This window comes from Thalassophryne amazonica, chromosome 16 (genome assembly GCF_902500255.1).
Source record: "Thalassophryne amazonica chromosome 16, fThaAma1.1, whole genome shotgun sequence".
Lineage (NCBI taxonomy): Eukaryota > Metazoa > Chordata > Actinopteri > Batrachoidiformes > Batrachoididae > Thalassophryne > Thalassophryne amazonica.
In genome coordinates, this window is record NC_047118.1 from 89,803,335 (window position 1) to 89,828,500 (window position 25,166).

A 25,166-nucleotide genomic window follows, 5' to 3' on the forward strand; every position below is an offset into this window, starting at 1 on the left:
AATGCTTCAGAGAAATCATTCAATACAAGCGAAGTGATGCAGTGGAACCCCCCCCCCCCCACCACCACCACCAGCACCACCACCAAGAAGCTGAAAGGCAAAAATGCTTAAAAAGGTGGGGGTGGGGGGTCTGGGGGAAGCAGAAAGGTTTTATCCATGCTAATGCTCCCCTGAAGCATCACTCACTCATCTTCACCTGCTTTGTCCAATTAAGGGTTGTGGGAGGCTGGTGCCTATCCCAGCTGTCATAGAGCGTGAGGCGGGGTTCATCCTGGACAGGACGCCAGTCTGCCTCAGGGACACATACAGACAGACAAACACACTACACCTATGGACAATTTAGATATATAAAGCTTGCTGATGATTCCACAAAACTTGTATAAACTTTGATTAAAGAATGATAATTTTTAGAACTGAGTATTTGTCCCAGTGAGTAAGTGAGAATAGAAGGGAAGAAAGTGTCAAAGTAATAAAAGAAAGAAAGAAAACAAATCAAATAGCTAATCATGGCAGGCATAGATTAGGAGGGATCAATCTTACATTGTCCAAAGAACAAAAATAAGTAAATGAGAGAATCGGCTCAGTTATTACTTGAAATTGTTGACGTTCTAATGAGCTGTTGGCCTCAGTGGATCGTACAGAGTGTGTGGGCCAGTGAGCCATCCAGTAATATATACAGATCAGTGGATTACCCAGGCTACAGAACTAATTATTGTGTTTTAAATGAATAAGTAACAATGAATTAAAACAAAAACCACCACCAGCAAAAGAGCACAAATGAATGATTTGGTTGATATCAAAATGTATTGACTTTTTAAATATCTTTATTTGGTATTTTCAAAGTACACTTTCATTGAGGCCACGAGGGACAAAATAGGAGGCGTCAACTGAAAATTTTATTTCTCAGAAAAACTTTCGATCATGTTTTTACAATGTTTTAAAGGACATGTTTTAAAGTTTATGTCAAGCCTGTTTAGATATAAATTTTGGTGACCCAACAGATGAAACACACTCAAATCGTGCCATTTTCGTGAAATGACTCAACTGAGTGGCCGCGGACTTTACACCGAGCGCCCTCTGGTGGCCATTTCTGGCCGATGACAACATCGCCGACCTCAATACAAATACATGGTGTCTAAATCTCATGGTTTCAGGCAGTGAGAGCTGCCAGCTGGCTGTTAGAAGCAAGTTAGAGACAAAACCAAACCAGCTGAGTGGTGCTTTTCATCGGGCGGCCAGTCGCGGAAGTACGAATTCTCGCCTTCGGATTGGCCACTTCGCTGGAAGTGACGTGGCTACGCGGCAACCCATTGTAATAATTGTATTGTTCTCTCTCTGTGGCTCCGAGTTAGTAACTGTGCAATGTGTTGAACTCTGCCTCGAGAAGGGGAAAAACAGCAACGCTGGGTGTCGCTGTGAACGTGTAAATAAACAACCTTTGCCCCTGAATAACCGGCTGAAATACGGGCCTGCGCATAGCATGTATTTCAATAGGTCGCACATCTCGACAAAACACCGGCGCGAAGGTGAAGCTCCGCCTCCTGCTGCTACGTCACAGTTTTACCGCCTGTGTAGTGTACGTGCGCCACACATTTTTTTCAATGCGCCGCCGCGGCGGACACGACAAAGCGGTGTGAGATTTCTCTGCCGCCCCTTTGGAACAAAGGCACAGAAATAAAGGTAGGGAGACTTCTTTTTGACATATTTTTGTGTGACCTTTGTGCGTTTTAAAACTGTCGGGGTACTTTCGTAACTTTTACCTTAAAGCTCTAATCGCCTGTTGGAACGGTAGCGATTGGCTCTGGTGTCGCGCTCTGATCGGTGCCCCTGTCTGATCGGTCCCTGTCTTCACTGCGCATGCGTCATTTCGGAGCGTCATCGCCTCATTTCTGCTTAAAACTAACTTTACAATGATTTAGGAAGTTTTACTTTGTCATCTAATGGTTAATAATCACGTTATTCCTTTCGGTCGGTTTGGGTGTAGAGTGTGGCGACTGATTGTTGTACAAAAGCTTCGGAGATCTGTCGCTGATTTAGATCATGACTGCAGTGCAGTTGCAGAAACCTAAATGACGCGTGCGCAGTGAAGGCAGGGGATCGGATCAGGGAGGGAAACCGATCTGACCGCAACACCGGTTTCGGTTTGATTTCTCACGGAAACTTCTTGACTTTCTCTCCGGTGTGTGGCTGTAAAAGCAGCGTGTATTCAGCCGGTTCTGGTCCGGCTGAGTGAGTTGTATGTCACACTCTCAGGAGCACCTCGAGCTTAGCTTATGCTCGCTGAGCAGGGTGGTTTTGTTGTGTTTGTTTTTTCATTTATCCTTGATTTCTTTTTAATAGAATGCAGTGGGCCCCAGACCCGGGGTCTGAATTTGCACCCTAGACTCTAAAGTTGCACCCTAACCAGAGCTGGCACTGTATCCGAGGGCTCTCTTCAAGATGGTTATTGTTCCTTTAATTGCAGATATCTCCATATATCCATGTGTCTATGAAAATCGGGCCACTTGATTGGATGTGTTTTTACACGTGACTTCTGCTACAGTTCTGCTGCATTAGATCTGTAAATGCTTTCTGTGTACCTCCACCAGAGGGCGCAAGCACCAATGACATCGTTCATCGCTGTCGTTTTAAGCCTGGCTGGTCCCTCGAAGAGATCAAAATACACATTTACAAATGCTTTTCCTACAATAATAGCCCCATAAATGTCAAAAGACAAATGTCGGGCTGGAAAAGACAATTTTCCAAGTCAACGATGCAACAGTGTCATTTATGCTGGACACACAGCATAAAAAAACACAGCTTTGTTTCCGCCACTAACACCATCCACAAATCACAGACAGGGACTCACAGATCAAATACGCACACACAGATTGCTATACGCATTTGAGGATCTGTTTACACACAGATCAAAATACGCATTTGCAAATACTTTTGCTACAATAATGGCCCCATAACCTTCATTTAATATATGCACAGCATAGAAGGAATTGCGATGATGTCACGCACTGGGCCCCGCCCACCTGGTAGGCAGAAAACTCTTCTGCAGCCACTGACTGTGTGCACTCTGTGATCCATTCACACACTGACAGATCAGCACTCTGCATAAGGCCTGGTTCAAAAATAATGAAGCCAAAGTGTGACATAACCATCAAAATTTAAAAGTGGTATCATTGTAGGTATATATCTATATATGGTTATATATCAGAGTTTGAATATTTCTATTGGTCTCGGTTCAGTCATTGCTAGAAATGATCAGTGCATATATACTATAATGTGCTAGAGCGTAACGCTTGCAACAGTTGGAGGTATCTTCTTTAGTCTGCAGAAGCCTGCAACAAAGAAATTCTGTCCATTAGTTCCTGGTATTATTGAACAAGTAATATAATTATTCTATTGAAGCAGAGTAGGAGATATAGCTAAGGTTTTGACACAAATAAATCAAGGACTTATTCTCAGCGTTACGCTTGCGACAGTTTTACCTTGCTTGAGAAACATGATGTTTTTTCTACCGTTCATTTCTACCTTTACAAAAATGTATTACTGTGTGTTAGTATGAAGCACAAACAAGAGATCCTGCAAGGCTTAAGACAAATGTGGGTGTGCAATCCATTAGCTTAGCAGGGAATTTAGTGCAGAAAATCCACTATGGTGATAGTGCAGTTTATTTGCCAGGGAGGGAATTTCAACAAGTTTGAGACTGTGGCCTGCTTCCGTAGTCGTGTACATAAAAATCATAGCGGGATATGCTTTCCAAACTTAATACTCATTACTATATGGCCCAATGGTTGTTCCAGCAATAGCAAAGATTTCATGTCTGCTACTTACTTTGCGCATGGAATGTCTCAAACCTAAACCTACTTCTAGGCATCTTATGTATGCTACTCTGGAACCACTCCTAAATCCAAACAGTTCAACTGTCAACCCCAATGAGGTCCTTAGATTGGGTCTCATTAACATAAGATCACTGTCCTCAAAATCATTGTTGATCAGTGATCTAATTATTGATCATCACTTAGATATGATTGGGCTATGTGAAACCTGGCTTAAACCTACAGCTGTCCTCCCCTTAAATGAGGCCTGCCCACCAGCATATACATTTAGTCACATCCCTCATGATGCAAAGCAAGGCGGGGGTGTTGATCTTATTTATAAATCTAGGTTTAGCTTATTAGCTGTTGGGGGTCACAAATATCACTCGTTTGAGCATCTGATTCTCCGCTCTGCTCAGGATATTACACATTGCCAAGGTCAGAAGAATAAAAATCAATCGTATTACTTTGTCACTGTATATAGGCCTCTTGGCCCATATTCTGAATTCTTAGATGAATTTGGTGCGTTCATCTCTAACTTGTCAACTAGTGCAGATAACATTTTGATCATTGGTGACTTTAACATTCATATAAATAAGCCTTCTGATCCCCTCTACAAATCATTTATGGAAATTGTGGATGCATTAGGATTTCAGCAATGCATTCTGGATTCGACGCACATTAGTGGAAATACCCTGGATCTGGTTCTCGCATGTGGTATTGCTGTCACGAATATTGACATCATGCCTCTTACATCAGTGGTGTCTGATCACTCACTTATTAAGTTTACAGTTTCGCTGCCGTGTTTAGTGGAACAACAACCTTATATATCATTACGGTGATGCATCAACTCCTCAACTAAGACTGAACTCGAAGCTAGACTGCCTGATGTCTTAGCTTCACATTTGACAAATACTCAGTCAGTAGCCAGACTTGTGGATAGTTTAAACTCAGTGCTCAAAACTACACTCGACATGATTGCACCACCTGTGTTAAAACCACGCTCCCCCAAATCACAGTCACCTTGGTTCAGTGATTATCTGCGTGACGTCAAGCATAAAGCAAGAGGTCTAGAACGGAAATGGCGTAGTTCAAAATTAGAAGTATTTCACCTTGCGTGGCGTGATGCTATCTTAGAGTATAAGCATGCATTATTGCCTACAAAGTGGACTTACTACTCTGATTTGATCAACAAAAACAAGCATAACTCAAAGTTCTTGTTTGACACGGTGGCAACACTTATTCATGGACAACCACCTGTAGTTCACTGTCCTTTTATAGCACAAGATTTCCTGGATTACTTTGTGAAGAAAATAGAAGACATCAGGTTAGACATATCCCAGCATGCCTTAACCCAGCCACTACACCCTGCTATTGAGGTGGGCCCCACTACTGAGGTATTACCTAGATTTACAGAATTTGACAGTATCTCACTAGGTATGCTGACAAAACTCATAATGTCAACAAAAAGCACAACCTGTTTATTTGATCCTATACCAACAAAACTGTTTAAGGACCTGTGGCCCACTCTTGGGCCGACTGTGCCGGAAATTATTAATCATTCTTTAACTTCTGGATCTGTTCCTAAATGTTTCAAAACTGCAGTGATTAAACCATTAATTAAGAAACCTAATCTTGACCCTTGTGTATTGACAAACTATTGGCCGATATCAAATCTATCATTTTTCTCTAAAATTCTGGAAAAAGTGGTGTCACGGCAGCTCGTGGACTATCTTACTGAGAATAATCTCTTTGAGCCACTTCAGTCTGCTTTTAGAAAATATCATTCCACAGAGACGGCTCTCACTAAAGTGGTGAATGATCTGCTTACAATGGATTCAGACACCACTACGGTTCTGTTGCTGTTAGATCTCAGTGCTGCATTTGATACCGTGGATCATCATATTCTATTTGATAGGATGGAAAATCATTTTGGGATTACTGGGAGTGCCCTTGCATGGTTTACGTCATACTTGACCAGTCGTTCTCACTGTGTTTTGTACAGTAACACTACCTCTAACCTTAGTGACATGAAATTTGGGGTTCCACAGGGGTCTGTCTTAGGCCCCCTGCTTTTCTCCCTTTATATAGCACCCCTTGGGCACATATTGTGGCGTTTTGGGATTACCTTTCACTGCTATGCAGATGGTACTCAGTTATACATGCCGATAACTGCTGGTGATCTCGTTCACATAAAATCCTTAGAAGATTGCCTTGCAGCAGTGAGAAGTTGGATGTCAAGAAACTTCCTACTTTTAAACTCTAATAAGACTGAAATGATGGTTCTTGGTCCAGTGAGACATCGGCATCAATTTGACCAGTTAACGCTCAGCCTCAGCTCGTGTGTCATACATCACACTGACAAAGTGAGGAACCCTGGTGTAATTTTTGATCCTTCGTTGTCCTTAGAAATATTACGAGGACTGCTTTCTTCCACCTGCGAAATATAGCGAAGATTCGTCCCATCCTGTCTATGGCTGATGCTGAGACCCTGATCCATGCATTTATCTCTTCTAGATTGGACTACTGCAATGTTCTATTTTCTGGTTTACCGCAATCTAGCATTAGGGCTCTCCAATTGGTTCAAAATGCTGCAGCCAGACTTTTGACACGAAGCAGAAAGTTAGACAACATTACACCCATTTTGGCGTCTCTTCACTGGCTTCCTGTCCCAGTGAGATCAGATTTTAAGGTTCTGCTACTAACCTATAAAATTACGTACCGGCCCAGGCTTTACGTTCTCAGGGTGTGTCCCTAAGGTGAATAAGAAGTCTGCGGGTCACAGAGCTTTCTCTTATCGTGCCCCTGTTCTGTGGAATGATCTCCCTACGTCAATAAAACAGTCAGATTCTGTGGATATTTTCAAGTCCAGACTTAAGACGCACTTATTTTCCCTTTCATATGGCTAGAATACTGGTACAGTTTTGTTTTACGCTTTTTACTCTTTTAATTCATTTTATTAGGAAACGCAGCGGGCTGCGGCCTCAACTTTACCTAAATTCTGGGTGTTTTAGTGAAGTTTAGGGCTAGTGGCCGGTGATCACCTTAGTAGTTCTTCTGTTTTTCTTGTTGATTAATGCTGGCAAATTATACCGTATTTTTTGTCTTTCTGATGCCTGATTCTGTTTTCTCTCTGTTTAAGGTGCAGCTCCATCCAGAGATGGGGGTTGTGTTCGTGTTAGCGATTCTCCTGTCCTGTGCACCAATAGCATTTCTTGTATATTTGTCTGTGAATTGTTCTGTAATTTATATTTGTAGTATGGCCCAAACAGAGGGTCACCCCTTGTCTGCTTGAGGTTTCTTCCTCAGAGGGAGTTTTTTTCTTACCAGTGTTGCTCTGGGGGTTGGTAAGGTTAGACCTTACCTGTGTGAAGCGCTTTGAGGCAACTCTGTTGTGATTTGGCGCTATATAAATTGAAATAAATTGAAAAACAAACAAACTGACAAAATACAAGGTTATGTCTTTAACATTCAACTTTAAATGATAATGCTAAATATCAATGTCACACAAAATTGATGAAAAAAAGTGCGATTTTTGGGGTAAATTTTGTGCATATCTCTGGAATCATGCGGAATTTTTCCATGAAATTTTCAGTACCTGTCAAAGAGACTATAGGCAACTCGCAGATAGATCTGGATGATGCTAAATAAAATTATGGCTTGTTCATGACAAATGCAATGCAAATGAGCAGTTAGGTTTCATTATATTTGAACTAGAACATAAAAAACACATCACAGCCAGATGGATGATGATCTGTTTTAAAGATTTTCACTTTGTAAGCATTTAGCCTCAAGGATTGGATGTGGTTTGGCTCAGAATTGTGTCCAGTACAGGTGGAACATGGGATCACATGAGCACACACACACACACACACACACACACACACACACACACACACACACACACACACACACACACACATACATACATATATATATATATATATATATATATATATATATATATATATATATATATATATATATATATATATATATATATATATATATATATATATATATATATATATATATATATATATATACACACACACACAAAACCCCAGTTCCAATGAAGTTGGGATGTTGTGTAAAATGTAAATTTAAATGTAAATAATATCAGAATACAATGATTTTCTTCAACCTATATTCGATTGAATACACCACAAAGAAGATAATTAATGTTCAAACTCCATCCATCCATCCATCCATCCATTTTCTTCCGCTTTATCTGGAGTCAGGTCGCAGGGGCAGCAGCTCAAGCAAAGCCGCCCAGACCTCCCGATCCACACACACACACCTCCCCCAGCTCCTCCGGGGGAACCCCAAGGCGTTCCCAAGCCAGCCGAGAGATGTAGTCCCTCCAGCGTGTCCTGGGTCTTCCCCGGGGCCTCCTCCTAGTGGGACGTGCCCGGAACACCTCTCCAGTGAGGCGTCCAGGGGCATCCGGAAAAGATGCCCGAGCCACCTCAACTGACTCCTTTCAACGTGGGGGAGCAGCAGCTCGACTCCGAGCTCCTCCCGAGTGACCGAGCTCCTCACCCTATCTCTAAGGGAGTGCCCAGCCACCCTGCGGAGGAAACTCATCTCGGCCACTTGTACTCGCGATCTCGTTCTTTTGGTCATGAGCCAAATCTCATGACCATAGGTGAGGATCGGAACGCAAATCGATCGGTAAATCGAGAGCTTTGCCCCCCTACTCAGCTCTCTCTTCACCACGACGGTCCGATAACAGCGACCGCATCACTGCAGATGCTGCACCGATCCGTCTATCGATCTCACGCTCCGTCTATCGATCTCACGCTCCATCCGTCCCTCACTCATGAACAAGACCCCGAGATACTTAAACTCCTCCACTTGAGGCAAGGACACTCCACCGACCTGAAGAGGGCAAAGCACCTTTTTCCGGTCGAGAACCATGGCCTCAGATTTGGAGGTGCTGATTTTCATCCCGGACGCTTCACACAGAGCTGCAAACCGCCCCAGTGCACGCTGAAGGTCCTGATTTGACGAAGCCAACAGAACCACATCGTCCGCAAACAGCCGAGACGAGATTCTGTGGTTCCCACACCAGACCCCCTCTACACCCTGGCTGCGCCTAGAAATTCTGTCCATAAAAATAATGAACAGAACCGGTGACAAAGGGCAGCCCTGGTGAAGGACAACGTGCACTGGAAACAGGTTTGACTTACTATCGGCAATGTGAACCAATCTCCTGCTGCGGTCAGACAGGGACCGGATAGCCCTTAACAAAGGACCCCGGACCCCGTACTCCCGGAGCACTCCCCACAGGGTGCCCCGAGGGACACGGTCGAATGCCTTCTCCAGATCCACAGAACACATGTGGACTGGATGGGCAAACTCCCATGAACCCTCGAGCACCCGATGGAGCATGTAGAGCTGGTCCAGTGTGCCGCAACCAGGACGAAAACCACACTGCTCCTCCTGAATCCGAGGTTCGACCATCGGTCGAATTCTCCTCTCCAGTACTCTGGAATAGACCTTCCCGGAGAGGCTGAGGAGTGTGATCCCCCTATAGTTGGAACACACCCTCGGTCCCCCTTCTTAAACAGAGGGACCACCACCCCGGTCTGCCAATCCAGAGGGACTGTCCCCGATCGCCACGCGATGTTGCAGCGGCGTGTCAGCCAAGACAGTCCCACAACATCCAGAGACTTAAGGTACTCAGGATGGATTTCATCCACCCCAGGAGCCTTGCCACCGAGGAGCTTTCTAACCACCTTGGTGACGTCGGACTGGGTAATGGATGAGTCCGCCTCTGAGTCCCCAGTCTCTGCTTCCTCTTCGGAAGATGTGACAATGGGATTGAGGAGATCCTCGAAGTACTCCTTCCACCGCCCAATAACATCCCCAGTCAGGGTCAGCAGCTCCCCACCCGCACCGTAAACAGTGCTGGTGGAGAGCTGCTTCCGCCTCCTGAGGCGTCGGACGGTTTGCCAGAATCTCTTCGAGGCCGAGCGATAGTCCTCCTCCATAGCCTCCCCGAACTCCTCCCAGACCGAGTTTTTGCCTCTGCGACCGCACGGGCTGCGGCATGCTTGGCCTGCCGGTACCTGTCAGCTGCCTCTGGGGTCCCACCTACCAACAAAGATAAGTAGGACTCCTTCTTCAGCTTGACGGCATCCCTTGCTTCCGGTGTCCGCCACCGGGTTCGGGGATTGCCGCATGCGACAGGCACCAGAGACCTTGCGACCACAGCTACGAGCAGCCGCATCGACAATGGAGGTGGAGAACATGGTCCACTCGGACTCCATGTCTCCAACCTCCCCGGGATCTGGGAGAAGCTCTCCCGGAGGTGGGAGTTGAAGACCTCGCTGACAGAGGGTTCCGCCAGTCTTTCCCAGCTGACCCTCACGATACGTTTGGGCCTGCCAGGTCTTACCGGCTTCCTACTCTCCCAGCAGATCCAACTCACCACCAGGTGGTGATCAGTCGACAGCTCTGCCCCACTCTTCACTCGAGTGTCCGAGACACATGGCCGAAGGTGAGATGATACGACTACAAAGTCGATCATCGACCTCCGGCTCAGGGTGTCCTGGTGCCACGTGCACTTATGGACACCCTTGTGCTCGAACATGGTGTTCATGATGGACAAACTGTGACTAGCACAGAAGTCCAACAACTGAACACCATTCGGGTTCAGATCGGGGAGGCCGTGCTTCCCGATCACCCCCCTCCAGGTCTCACTGTCGCTGCCCACGTGGGCGTTGAAATCCCCCAGGAGAACAATGGAGTCCCCAGTCGGAGCGCTATCTAGTACCCCTCCCAGGGACTCCAGGAAGGTCGGGTACTCTGCACTGCTGCTCGGCCCGTAGGCCGAGACAACGGTGAGAGACCTGTCCCCGACCCGAAGGCGTAGGGACCCTCTCGTTCACCGGAGTGAACTCCAAGACTTGGCGACTGAGCTGGGGAGCAATAAGCAATGCGACCGCAGCTCTCCGCCTCTCCCCGTGGGTGACGGCAGAAAAATGAAGCGTCCAGCCCCTCTCCAGGAGTTGGGTACCAGAGCCCAAGCTGTGCGTGGAGGTGAGCCCGACTATCTCTAGTCGGTATCTCTCAACCTCCCGCACAAGCTCAGGCTCCTTCCCCCCTAGTGAGGTGACATTCCACGTCCCAACAGCTAGTGGCCGTGAGCATGGACCGGGCCGCCGGGCCACCCGCCCTTGACCGCCACCCAATCCTCTCTGCACCCGACCCCCATGGCCCCCTCTGCAGGTGGTGAACCCACAGGAGGGTGGGCCCATGTCACTCTTTCGGGCTGAGCTCGGCTGGGCCCCATGGGCTAAGGCCCGACCACCAGGCGCTCGTGCGCGAGCCCCAACCCCAGGCCTGGCTCCAGGGTGGGACCCCGGCTCCGCCATACCAGGCTACGTCTCGGTCCTTGATCTTTTACTGGTCATGGAGGTTCTGAACTGCTCTTAGTCTGACCCGTCACCTAGGACCTGTTTGCCTTGGGAAACCCTACAGGGAGCACAAAGCCCCCGACAACATAGCTCCTAGGATCATCCGGGTACACAAACTCCCCCACCATGATAAGGTGGCAGCTAGAGGGGGAGTTGTTCAAACTGATTAACTTTATTGTTTTTGTGCAAATATTTGCTCATTTTGAAATGGATGCCTGCAACACATTTCAAAAAAGCTGGGACAGGGGCAACAAAAGACTGGGAAAGTTTATGAATGTTCAAAGAACACTTGTTTGGAAACAGGTGAGTGTCATGATTGGGTATAAAAGGAGCATCCCCAAAAGGCTCAGCCGTTCAGAAGCAAAGAAGGGGTGAGGATCACCACTTTGTGAACAACTGCGTGAAAAAATAGTCCAGCAGTTTAAGAACAATGTTTCTCAACATTCAATTGCAAGGAATTTAGGGATTTCATCATCTACAGTCCATAATATAATCAGAAGATTTAGAGAATCTGGAGAACTTTCTGCATGTAAGCGGCAAGGCTGAAAACCAACATTGAATGCCCGTGACCTTCGATCCCTCAGGCAGCACTGCATTAAAAGCCGACATCATTGTGTAAAGGATCTTACCGCGTGGGCTCAGGAACACTTCAGAAAACCATTGTCAGTTAACACAGTTCGTCACTACATCTACAAGTGCAAGTTAAAACTCTGCCATGCAAAGTGAAAGCCTAACATCAACAACATCCAGAAACACCACCGCCTTCTCTGGGCCCGAGCTCATTTGAAATGGACAGACGCAAAGTGGAAAAGTGTGCTGTGGTCTGATGAGTCCACATTTCAAATTGTTTTTGGAAATCATGGACGTCATGTCCTCTGGACAAAAGAGGAAAAAGACCATCCAGATTGTTACCAGCACAAAGTTCAAAAGCCAGCATCTGTGATGGTATGGGGGTGTGTTAGTGCCCATGGCATGGACAACTTGCACATCTGTGATGGCACCATCAATGCTGAAAGGTACATCCAGGTTTTGGAGCAACACATTCTGCCATCCGAGCAACGTCGTTTTCAGGGACATCCCTGCTTATTTCAGCAAGACAATGCCAAGCCACATTCTGCACGTGTTACAACAGCGTGGCTTCGTAGTAAAAGAGTGCGGGTACTAGACTGGCCTGTCTGCAATCCAGACCTGTCGCCCATTGAAAATGTCTGGCGCATTATCTATCCATCCATCCATTTTCTTCCGCTTTATCTGGACTCTGGAGGAGCTCGGAGTCGAGCCACTGCTCCTCCACGTCGAAAGGAATCAGTTGAGGTGACTCGGGCATTTTTTCCGGATGCCCCCTGGATGCCTCGCTGGAGAGGTGTTCCGGGCACGTCCCATTGGGAGGAGGCCCCGGGGAAGACCCAGGACACGCTGGAGGGACTACATCTCTCGGCTGGCTTGGGAACGCCTTGGGGTTTCCCCGGAGGAGCTGTGGCGCATTATGAAGCGCAAAATACGACAACGGAGACCCCGGACTGTTGATCAACTGAAGTCGTACATCAAGCAAGAATGGGAAAGAATTCCACTTACAAAGCTTCAACAATTAGTGTCCTCAGTTCCCAAACGCTTATTGAGTGTTGTTAGAAGGAAAGGTGATGTAACACAGTGGTAAACATACCACTGTCCCAGCTTTTTTGAAACCTATTGCAGGCATCCATTTCAAAATGAGCAAATATTTGTACAAAAACAATAAAGTTTATCAGTTTGAACATTAAATATCTTGTCTTTGTGATGTTTTCAATTGAATATAGGTTGAAGAGGATTTGAAAATCATTGTATTCTGTTTTTATTTACATTTTACACAACATCCCAACTTCATTGGAATTGGGGTTTTGTGTGTGTGTATATGTACTCAAATTGTTATGGGTGGGCTGATTTTGTGTTTGTGGATCTTGTGGTATTTTATTTTTGGGAAGTCATGTGTTCCACATAGGTGTATGTAATCAACATTTGGGTGTATATACTTAAAATGGCTACCTTTGGCTTTTTTTTATTTGTTTTTTTTTTTTTTTTTGGTCACAGAGAAACCTTTGGCTTGTTGTTTTTCCTCCATCATTTTTTTCAACCTTGCACGCACTTGCAGAACTGATGGATTTAATGTCAACACAGGTGAACTGCAGCCTGACGTATGGATGCTAACACCAGCCGACTGCAAACTTGCAGTCCTATTCCATCATTCCTCGCTGTGCTATCCAGATGTCCCATTTTAAACGCTGTAATTTTCAAAGTAAACGCTTCAGACCGCAATATAATGGATACAGTCCACCAGACTCATTGAGAAAATGCTGTAATGCAGATTGTCTTTTCATTGGAGGTTCATCATTGCTTCATTATTATATCTGATTCTTTGTTATAGACACTGAGATTTGTCACTGTATTACTCTGGTTTGCTCTAATAAAGTCCTAGAAAAAACACAAGACCCCTGGGACACAGTTAAGAGCACTGAAATCCAACTACAAGCTTCTTAAGTGCAGCAACTTTATTACCGCGGTTGCTGGCAACCGATAAAATACTGATAAACAGAGAAATTACTTGGATTTAAATAGCGCCGCTCACACGCGTCTGCTGTGTTTGGATCTTGCGTCTCTCCCACAATGCAGTGCGTCACCTGAGAGTGTGAGATGGCTTATTGTCATGATTTTGTCTTAACGGCAACACCAAGACCCACAACTCAAGGAAAAACGTAAGTCCATTCCCTTGTTCCCTTGTTTTTCCAGTCAGGGTCGCCACAACAGATCCGAGGTGGAGCTGCATGTTGAATTGGCACAAATTTTATGCCGGATGCTTTTCCTGAGAGAGAAATGGGCAGGGGTGGGATTTGAACCGAGAACCTTCTGCACTGAAACCAGCCACTAATCCTAACCACTTAGTCACCACCCAACTCCAGTCAGGAGCTTATATGGGCGAAGCGGCGCTAAGCTCACTCATGGTACAGGGTGTCCTAAACGGGAAGTGCTAATTTTCAAATTCACAGTCAAACAGGAAATGTTCAAATTTCAAACACTTCCTGGATTGACAGACGAGATCCCATGGAAACTCGCGGAAACTCAGTAGCAAGCTCACACTCAAACAGGAAGTGCCAATTTATCAGTCACAGTGAAACAGAAAATGTTCAAATGTCAAACACTTCCTGGCATGGGTGGAGCTAGAGCGGAGGCCAGGGTTTCACTGGACTCTGCTGAAATCTGATTGGACACAGATGATTGACATGTGACAGCACCACACGTCTGGTTGAAAGACCTGCATTTCCAAATCAGTGAGTCACATTGACTGCTAGGTTCCTCCTGTCCAGTAGTTGGTGCTGTGTACCACAAAAAGTTCTAATCACCTTAGTAGAAGAAAAATAAATGTTTGCTCCAGATTTGAACTGAACACGTTGTTTGAACTTTGGACTTCTAATCACACCAAACTTATATTGGTGAGTAAACAACCGTATTTTATGCCAGAAATGAGGTTAAAAGCAGCATTTCTCCTTTAATTCAGGTTGTCTTATATACACATGTTTAAGCTAACAGACAGCAATCAATCAATCAATCAATTTTTTTATATAGCGCCAAATCACAACAAACGGTTGCCCCAAGGCGCTTTATATTGTAAGGCAAGGCCATACAATAATTATGTAAAACCCCAACGGTCAAAACGACCCCCTGTGAGCAAGCACTTGGCTACAGTGGGAAGGAAAAACTCCCTTTTAACAGGAAGAAACCTCCAGCAGAACCAGGCTCAGGGAGGGGCAGTCTTCTGCTGGGACTGGTTGGGGCTGAGGGAGAGAACCAGGAAAAAGACATGCTGTGGAGGGGAGCAGAGATCAATCACTAATGATTAAATGCAGAGTGGTGCATACAGAGCAAAAAGAGAAAGAAACAGTGCATCATGGGAACCCCCCAGCAGTCTACGTCTATAGCAGCATAACTAAGGGATGGTTCAGGGTCACCTGATCCAGCCCTAACTATAAGCTTTAGCAAAAAGGAAAGTTTTAAGCCTAATCTTAAAAGTAGAGAGGGTGTCTGTCTCCCTGATCTGAATTGGGAGCTGGTTCCCCAGGAGAGGAGCCTGAAAGCTGAAGGCTCTGCCTCCCATTCTACTCTTACAAACCCTAGGAACTACAAGTAAGCCTGCAGTCTGAGAGCGAAGCGCTCTATTGGGGTGATATGGTACTACGAGGTCCCTAAGATAAGATGGGACCTGATTATTCAAAACCTTATAAGTAAGAAGAAGAATTTTAAATTCTATTCTAGAATTAACAGGAAGCCAATGAAGAGAGGCCAATATGGGTGAGATAGCTGGTTTTATTGGCTTATTAGTGCAGCATATAACTGAAACAATCCTTCAGATGGTGATACAAGCATCAAATCCAGCACAAATACAGCTGGAGCAAAATTAATGGAACAGCTTTAACTTTTGACCCCTGTACAAACTGAAACTGACCTTTGTCACCATTCTTGCTGCTTTTACCTCATAACTCCATAACATTTGGTCAGATTGTCCAAACTATACCTTTTTGGAATCTTTATGATCAGGGAAATAATGTGTAGTTTTATATATGATTGGAGCATCTTTTAATTTAGACCAGGGGTGGGCAACTTGTTCCAGAAAGGGCCAAGAGGGTGCAGGTTTTCATTACACCGGGTGATTTCACTGAAACTGATTCCATCTGCTCAAAGTGATATTAATCAGTGAAGCTGAAAGGTTTTTGCCATGCTAATGCTCCCCTGAAGCATTTACTCAAAATGAAATCTGAAGAACCTAAATGACAGTGAGATGCTGATGAGCATCGCTCGTTCATGTCCGTGACATATGCATATTAGTATAAAACCTGCCATCTGCTGGCTGTGAGAGATACGACACAAATCCAAACAGTCAGGTTATTCATCAGAGATTAAATAATACACCTAACAGAAGCCAAGTGCACTAGTTGACCAACAATTTAACCCCAATGAGATGGAATTTAACTGTAGACAGAAAGTTTAAAGAACTTAACATGTTTTGAAAATAACTGGGATTTTTATCGGAGGCCATTGGGTATTGCAAAGGCTTTGTGTCCATCTGTCTGTAAGTCCAGTCTTCAGATTCACAGCGAACATTCTTGGGACACAGACCTTGGACAGTTCAAAGATGGCTAACCTTGACCTATTTAAGAGGTATTGTAAGAGGTTAAAAAGTCACATTCTGTTTCAGTCTGTTCAGTTTTGTTTTTGAGTGGCGGGGTGGCAGCCAATCAGAGTCGAGCTGCACAGTGACATCAGTGGCTGGTCTCTCGAAAAACCTCTTTGTTTTGTTTGGTTATATACATGTTTCTCATATATTATGTAAAAGCTAGTGAGAAATAAACACTTCTAAAACTGAAAATGCTGTTTTTGGAACCTAATAACACATCTGAACTTATTTACAAGAGATTTTGTGGATGTTAGTGTGGTGACGTCAGTGGCTGGTAGCGAGCTGCAAAACTCTTTCATTTGTGTGTAAATATAACCTCTTTGTCATATATTTACACACAAATGAAATGGAGTTTTGCAGGTAGCAAGAAATAAACACTTCTAAAACTGAAAACGCTGTTTCTGTAACCCAGTAACACCTCCAGTCAGTTACAAGACGTTTTATACTTCTGCTAACTTTCTGGATCCCCCCGAGGGAACCCACACAAACACAGGGAGAACACGCAGACTCCACACACAAAGGCCACAGGTGGGAATCAATCCCATGACCTTCTTGCTGTGAGGCCACAGTGCTGTGATTTGCACAACTTACGCTCTTAAAATGTAAATATTGTTTTTGATTGATTGAGGGGCTTTACTGAACATGTACAAATTGTACGTAAGACAATAGGATCTTAATAATTAAGTAAACAACTGCAAATTATAAAGAATTTAATGCTCATATGACCGAGGGTATTTTAGCATTGGATTATATTTATAAACTGTTCTTAGTCTCATTCTGTTAAGGAACCTTGATTGATATGGGTTTTTTGGCGAGTTAAGACAGTGCCAATACTACAGAGTTAAAAAAATATGATACTGATGTCTTGGCTGATGTATACAGTGCCCTCCAAAAGTATCACAACACTTGGCATTTCACACATTTTAATTGCCTTTTCAAATACCAAAAATAAAATAAAAAAATTCTACAATTATGTTCTTTAAAGTCAAACTGAAAGCAAATCTCTACAACTTGATATAAATTCATTAAAATATAAAAGCCAAGATGATGGGCTGCATTGGAACACTTTGGTATAATACCTGTAAATAATCAGTTTTATTGCCAGGGTTCTTCGGGCAAGTCAAGGGATGGATACAAGAAACAAGGTTCTTGAGTGTGCAGTTGAGCGTAGGGGCCCCTAGGCTGTGACTCAACCATCATAGGGGAGCTTTTCTTTTTCTTTCTTTTTTAAAGGACATATCACACGTTATTTAACGTCCCAGTCAGCAACACAAAATAGTCGTGATTGCAAGTTTATCTGCGCACATTCGGTAATAATTACTTGTCGCTGATCTATTTTATCCCTCTTTCTCTGTGATTCAGCAGACACGTTTCCGCTGGAAGTTTATCAAGTCTCACAGTCACTGTGTTTGTTAGTTTTTTTTGTTTTTTTTTTGCAACCTGTGTTGGTGAAGCGTTGTGTGTTCCCGAAAAAAGCAACAATTACAAAGCAAAACACTCAGTCATAACCACAAGATTAATGTGATGGACTTCACCTTGCCAAGAGGAGCTTTTTTTTCAGTGACTGTTCATCAGTGAGGCAAGTGTCGCAGTCTGAACGCCCCGCAATTGGTCCCCCTGCCTTCACTGCACATGTGTCGTTTCAGAGCGTAGGTAGTGTTTAACAGATTATTCCCTCGTTTCTGCTTACAACTGACTTTGGAATGATTTAAGAGGTTTTACTTTGTCATCTGATGGTTAATAATCACATTCCCCTTGATTGGTTTGAGTGTTGAGAGTCAGACTCAGAGAATCAGACTCAGACGTGCTGCTGCGGCGCTGTCATCTCTTCCCTTGTCTTTTATTATGAAATAATGCTGAATTTTTGTGGAAATGATTATTGTACCCACAGCTTCAGAGATCTGTTGCTGAGATAGATGACGACTGGAGGCAGTTTGAAGCAGAAACAAGGTGATAATCGGTGAATTGCTGCTGATGCTCCAAAATGCCGCATGCACAGTGAAGGCAGAGGTACTGATCAGAAGGGGGGATATAGTGTAGAGGATCGCTCAGGCTAGGCTGAGGCCGTGACACTGGACGGAGCTGAAGGGGCTCGTCCGGATACAGAGCCACACCAGCTGGTCAGAGAGAGAGACACCACCGCTGTGATGGAGCAAACACACTCAGTCTGAATTTCTTCACTTTTGGGCATATACACACACCCAGTTTGAGCAACGGAGCATCTTCAAATTTGTCTGAAGTGAGTGAATAATCCAAAAAATTTAAACATGACGTTACTGCACCGCTGAAGTTTATCAGTTAATGTTAGCCTTTAGCTGCAGGATTGAATCAATCAATCAGTCAAGCTGAGTGAAAGTTTTATGTTTGTAAATTGTTCAATCTATTTTTATTTTACCAAATAAAGCTACAGTTGTTTAATGGTTACTGCTGTCACTACAAGAACAGTCTCAAGTTTAAATAATTTATTTTTTTTAATTATTTTTAATAAATAAGTCTATAAATATATATAAATAAAAATAAGTCATAAATGTATTTATTTTTTAGGGCCTATATAGTAAACATACAAAGAAAATAGCATAGCATGTTCCTCCACAACAGGAACATCTCAACATTTGCTGTGCAGACAGTGATGAAAGTCGTCCGGAAATTACAGGACAACTGTGTTTTTATTCGCATGTTGAAAGTTTCCGGGTTATTTTTGGTAACATACATCAGAATCTGTTCATTCAGTTCCACACCCAAACAGTTGGTGGCAGTAATGTGCCGTGTTGGTTGGCAGGCCGCCATTAATCTCCAAAGAAGAAGAAAGGTTATTTGTTTGGGAGTTTATTAAGTTATATTTTGGGAACTGTGCAATGATTCTCCTAATGGTTTAATTTGTTGTGGACATTCAAAGTTATGAGCTGTGCATTTCTTCCAGTAATGTTACATTAAGTGGAGCTAACAGGTGAAGCTTCCAGCTGCTAAAAATGCTAACACCATTAGCATTCCGACGAGAGTTTAACTCTGTCTGCAAGTCAAAACCACAAGATTAATGAGTTTGAGCAACTGACAAAAATTTATCTGAGGTGAGTAATTGAAAACAAACCGTGACGTTAGTGCTAAATGCCCATGTTTCATTATGTTAATCAATAAATGATCTCAACAACAACAGATAAATTCAAAGATTTCTAAATAATGTTTTTTTTATTGTTATTAAAACTATTTTAATTACAAGTTTTCTAATGTAAGAAAAGTTTTTTTTTAAACTTAAAAATGTACAGTAATCAGAAATTAGTCTTGAATTAAAAACATATTTATAAGGATTTTTAGGGGACCAAGAATTCGAAAAAGATAATCAATAGCTCCAAAGCTCCTGCCAAAACTAGAAAAACTGTGAAGTGAGTGATTTTTTTGGGGGGGGTAAATAGACCTGAAAATGCACCAGAATTTGAGTTTTTTTCTGGGGGAGAACCAATCAATCAATCAATTTTATTTATATAGCGCCAAATCACAACAAACAGTTGTCCCAAGGCGCTTTATATTGTAAGGCAAAGCCATACAATAATTACGTAAAAACCCCAACGGTCAAAACGACCCCCTGTGAGCAAGCACTTGGCGACAGTGGGAAGGAAAAACTCCCTTTTAACAGGAAGAAACCTCCAGCAGAACCAGGCTCAGGGAGGGGCAGTCTTCTGCTGGGACTGGTTGGGGCTGAGGGAGAGAACCAGGAAAAAGACATGCTGTGGAGGGAAGCAGAGATCAATCACTAATGATTAAATGCAGAGTGGTGCATACAGAGCAAAAAGAGAAAGAAACACTCCGTGCATCATGGGAACCCCCCAGCAGTCTAAGTCTATAGCAGCATAACTAAGGGATGGTTCAAGGCCACCTGATCCAGCCCTAACTATAAGCTTTAGCAAAAAGGAAAGTTTTAAGCCTAATCTTAAAAGTAGAGAGGGTGTCTGTCTCCCTGATCTGAATTGGGAGCTGGTTCCACAGGAGAGGAGCCTGAAAGCTGAAGGCTCTGCCTCCCATTCTACTCTTACAAACCCTAGGAACGACAAGTAAGCCTGCAGTCTGAGAGCGAAGCGCTCTATTGGGGTGATATGGTACTATGAGGTCCCTAAGATAAGATGGGACCTGATTATTCAAAACCTTATAAGTAAGAAGAAGAATTTTAAATTCTATTCTAGAATTAACAGGAAGCCAATGAAGAGAGGCCAATATGGGAGAGATATGCTCTCTCCTTCTAGTCCCCGTTAGTACTCTAGCTGCAGCATTTTGAATTAACTGAAGGCTTTTTAGGGAACTTTTAGGACAACCTGATAATAATGAATTACAATAGTCCAGCCTAGAGGAAATAAATGCATGAATTAGTTTTTCAGCATCACTCTGAGACAAGACCTTTCTAATTTTAGAGATATTACGTAAATGCAAAAAAGCAGTCCTACATATTTGTTTAATATGCGCTTTGAATGACATATCCTGATCAAAAATGACTCCAAGATTTCTCACAGTATTACTAGAGGTCAGGGTAATGCCATCCAGAGTAAGGATCTGGTTAGACACCATGTTTCTAAGATTTGTGGGGCCAAGTACAATAACTTCAGTTTTATCTGAGTTTAAAAGCAGGAAATTAGAGGTCATCCATGTCTTTATGTCTGTAAGACAATCCTGCAGTTTAGCTAATTGGTGTGTGTCCTCTGGCTTCATGGATAGATAAAGCTGGGTATCATCTGCGTAATAATGAAAATTTAAGCAATGCCGTCTAATAGTACTGCCTAAGGGAAGCATGTATAAAGTGAATAAAATTGGTCCTAGCACAGAACCTTGTGGAACTCCATAATTAACCTTAGTCTGTGAAGAAGATTCCCCATTTACATGAACAATGTTATGTTTCGGGCGCGGGCGGAGAACCGACCCAGCGTTTGAAGGACCCAGCATAAAATAAGCAGAGCACGGTTCAAAGGATAACAGAATTTAATAAACATAACAGTGAGTGATGCTAAACAACTAAACAGTCCGTGGTCTAGTGAGGTGAAAACACGGCGCGCTCTCAGCAGCGCAAACGGTCCGGAGCCACAGCAGTTCGGACCCAGGGACCCCGCCGACACCCCCCAGGTGGCTGCGACAAACCGAGTCTGTGAAGAAAGAAAACATGAGGTGAGTCCAACTCCACACAGAGAGACACAACTCAAAGGTGCACGCAATCAGCAAACACTTCCTGGCTTAAATCTATACATCAGCTTCTTACCCTGCAGGCACGGAACAACTCAGTTCAAATCTCCACTGCAGCAGAAGCTGATTAGACAATTAGCATAACGTGACAGCTCACTAACACAAGGTGTGAGGGACACCAAATCCACTGTCATTACTTCATAAAAATCACCAAAACCAAATTACCTCAGGAAGTGTGCTGAAGAGCGTGAGACCTCACCCAATCCTCCTTCACAGACTGTGGCGTCAAACCTGGAGCGGTCTCTGCGTCCGTGATGGTGAGATTGTTCTCCTGACGTCGATCTCACACGTCTGCTCACAAGGCAGAGTCTCTGGTAATCACACACTGTGCATTCAAGGTTTAAATGCAGCAATCTCTGATTAAGACAAAATACACCACAGCTGTGAGTCCTGATGACCTGCACGTGATAACAAGCCTCAGGTGTTCAGGGTGAGGTCCTGAATGCATACCACCTGGTGGGAGAAACAGAAAACAAAAACCAAACCAGCCAAACACCCCAGCCCACAACAAACAAATTGTAATCTATTAGATAAATATGATTCAAACCACCGCAGCGCAGTGCCTTTAATACCTATGGCATGCTCTAATCTCTGTAATAAAATTTTATGGTCAACAGTATCAAAAGCAGCACTGAGGTCTAACAGAACAAGTACAGAGATGAGTCCACTGTCCGAGGCCATAATAAGATCATTTGTAACCTTCACTAATGCTGTTTCTGTACTATGATGAATTCTAAAACCTGACTGAAACTCTTCAAATAGACCATTCCTCTGCAGATGATCAGTTAGCTGTTTTACAACTACCCTTTCAAGAATTTTTGAGAGAAAAGGAAGGTTGGAGATTGGCCTATAATTAGCTAAGATAGCTGGGTCAAGTGATGGCTTTTTAAGTAATGGTTTAATTACTGCCACCTTAAAAGCCTGTGGTACATAGCCAACTAACAAAGATAGATTGATCATATTTAAGATCGAAGCATTAAATAATGGTAGGGCTTCCTTGAGCAGCCTGGTAGGAATGGGGTCTAATAAACATGTTGATGGTTTGGATGAAGTAACTAATGAAAATAACTCAGACAGAACAATCTGAGAGAAAGAGTCTAACCAAATACCGGCATCACTGAAAGCAGCCAAAGATAACGATACGTCTTTGGGATGGTTATGAGTAATTTTTTCTCTAATAGTTAAAATTTTATTAGCAAAGAAAGTCATGAAGTCATTACTAGTTAAAGTTAAAGGAATACTCGGCTCAATAGAGCTCTGACTCTTTGTCAGCCTGGCTACAGTGCTGAAAAGAAACCTGGGGTTGTTCTTATTTTCTTCAATTAGTGATGAGTAGTAAGCTGTCCTAGCTTTACGGAGGGCTTTTTTTATAGAGCAACAGACTCTTTTTCCAGGCTAAGTGAAGATCTTCTAAATTAGTGAGACGCCATTTCCTCTCCAACTTATGGGTTATCTGCTTTAAGCTGCGAGTTTGTGAGTTATACCACAGAGTCAGGCACTTCTGATTTAAAGCTCTCTTTTTCAGAGGAGCTACAGCATCCAAAGTTGTCTTCAATGAGGATGTTGATGAGATACTCTATCTCACTTACAGAGTTTAGGTAGCTACTCTGCACTGTGTTGGTATATGGCATTAGAGAACATAAAGAAGGAATCATATCCTTAAACCTAGTTACAGCGCTTTCTGAAAGACTTCTAGTGTAATGAAACTTATTCCCCACTGCTGGGTAGTCCATCAGAGTAAATGTAAATGTTATTAAGAAATGATCAGACAGAAGGGAGTTTTCAGGGAATACTGTTAAGTCTTCAATTTCCATACCATAAGTCAGAACAAGATCTAAGATATGATTAAAGTGGTGGGTGGACTCATGTACATTTTGAGCAAAGCCAATCGAGTCTAATAATAGATTAAATCCAGTGTTGAGGCTGTCATTCTCAGCATCTGTGTGGATGTTAAAATCGCCCACTATAATTATCTTATCTGAGCTAAGCACTAAGTCAGACAAAAGGTCTGAAAATTCACAGAGAAACTCACAGTAACGACCAGGTGGATGATAGATAACAACAAATAAAACTGGTTTTTGGGACTTCCAATTTGGATGGACAAGACTAAGAGTAAAGCTTTCAAATGAATTAAAGCTCTGTCTGGGTTTTTGATTAATTAATAAGCTGGAATGGAAGATTGCTGCTAATCCTCCGCCTCGGCCCGTGCTACGAGCATTCTGGCAGTTAGTGTGACTCGGGGGTGTTGACTCATTTAAACTAACATATTCATCCTGCTGTAACCAGGTTTCTTTAAGGCAGAATAAATCAATATGTTGATCAATTATTATATCATTTACTAACAGGGACTTAGAAGAGAGAGACCTAATGTTTAATAGACCACATTTAACTGTTTTAGTCTGTGGTGCAGTTGAAGGTGCTATATTATTTTTTCTTTTTGAATTTTTATGCTTAAATAGATTTTTGCTGGTTGTTGGTGGTCTGGGAGCAGGCACCGTCTCTACGGGGATGGGGTAATGAGGGGATGGCAGGGGGTTAGAGGCTGCAGAGAGGTGTGTAAGACTACAACTCTGCTTCCTGGTCCCAACCCTGGATAGTCACGGTTTGGAGGGTTTAAGAAAATTGTCCAGATTTCTAGAAATGAGAGCTGCTCCATCCAAAGTGGGATGGATGCCGTCTCTCCTAACAAGACCAGGTTTTCCCCAGAAGCTTTGCCAATTATCTATGAAGCCTACCTCATCAGAACCCCCAGACCCCTTCCGACGGGGGCTTCGGGCCTTTGGCCCGTGCCAAAATTTTTTTTTTTTTTTTTCCTCTCTGTGGCCCACTTTCATCACTGGCGGGCAACTTTGTTAAATACAGATGGACTTAAAAAACTTCCAGTGATGGAGCTGAACACCAAAACCTGAAGTCCAGAAGGAAGAAGAGAACGTGCTCTTCAGAATGTGAGGAAAGTGTCTCAGAAAACTCCACGAACAGGTTGAAGCTGCAGAGGAGACCTTCATCTGGTTAAATCTGTTGAGGGTCCAGCTCACCTGTTGTCTCTGAAAACTCCCACCCGTTGCTATGCTTCTAAACAAAACAAAGGCTCTTTAAAGAGCAACAGTTTTATTATTTGAAAAAGCTGTTTCCTTTTACATTTTAACATAAATGAATGAATCATTAAACATGAAAATTCAGTAGGTATATCTTATATATTATATTCCAATTTTAAGGTGGAACTATGCCAGCATACAAAGGTATATGTAAAAAGGAAGAGTGAAATAGGAGAATAGAAAAGAGTAGAGTAGAGCCACGTAAGCCTGGTTCACACGACAGGATTTTAAAATTATCTTCAGGTTTCCAAAACCTGAGAGACCACACACATGAAGATAAAAAATCATGGATCTGACAGGTTTGGTCGTACAGTGTGTGGTGTTCAGCCACACTGTAATGCCAGGTTCACACGGCAGGATAATTAGGCTGATATCGGACCCGATCTTCCCCTTCCGACAATCTTAAGGACGCCCC

The 25,166-nt window shown here is 43.4% G+C and overlaps 1 protein-coding gene across 1 annotated transcript in view; it reads left to right on the top strand.

The window, feature by feature from the left end:
- Positions 1 to 1,605: 1,605 nt before the first annotated feature.
- Positions 1,606 to 25,166, top strand: part of bcl2l12 (BCL2 like 12) — a 145,764-nt gene continuing 122,203 nt past the window's right edge. Inside the window, exon 1 of the mRNA XM_034190792.1 lies at positions 1,606 to 1,680. The gene's annotated coding sequence lies outside the window, so the exon portion shown is untranslated. The remainder of the gene's footprint in view (positions 1,681 to 25,166) is intronic.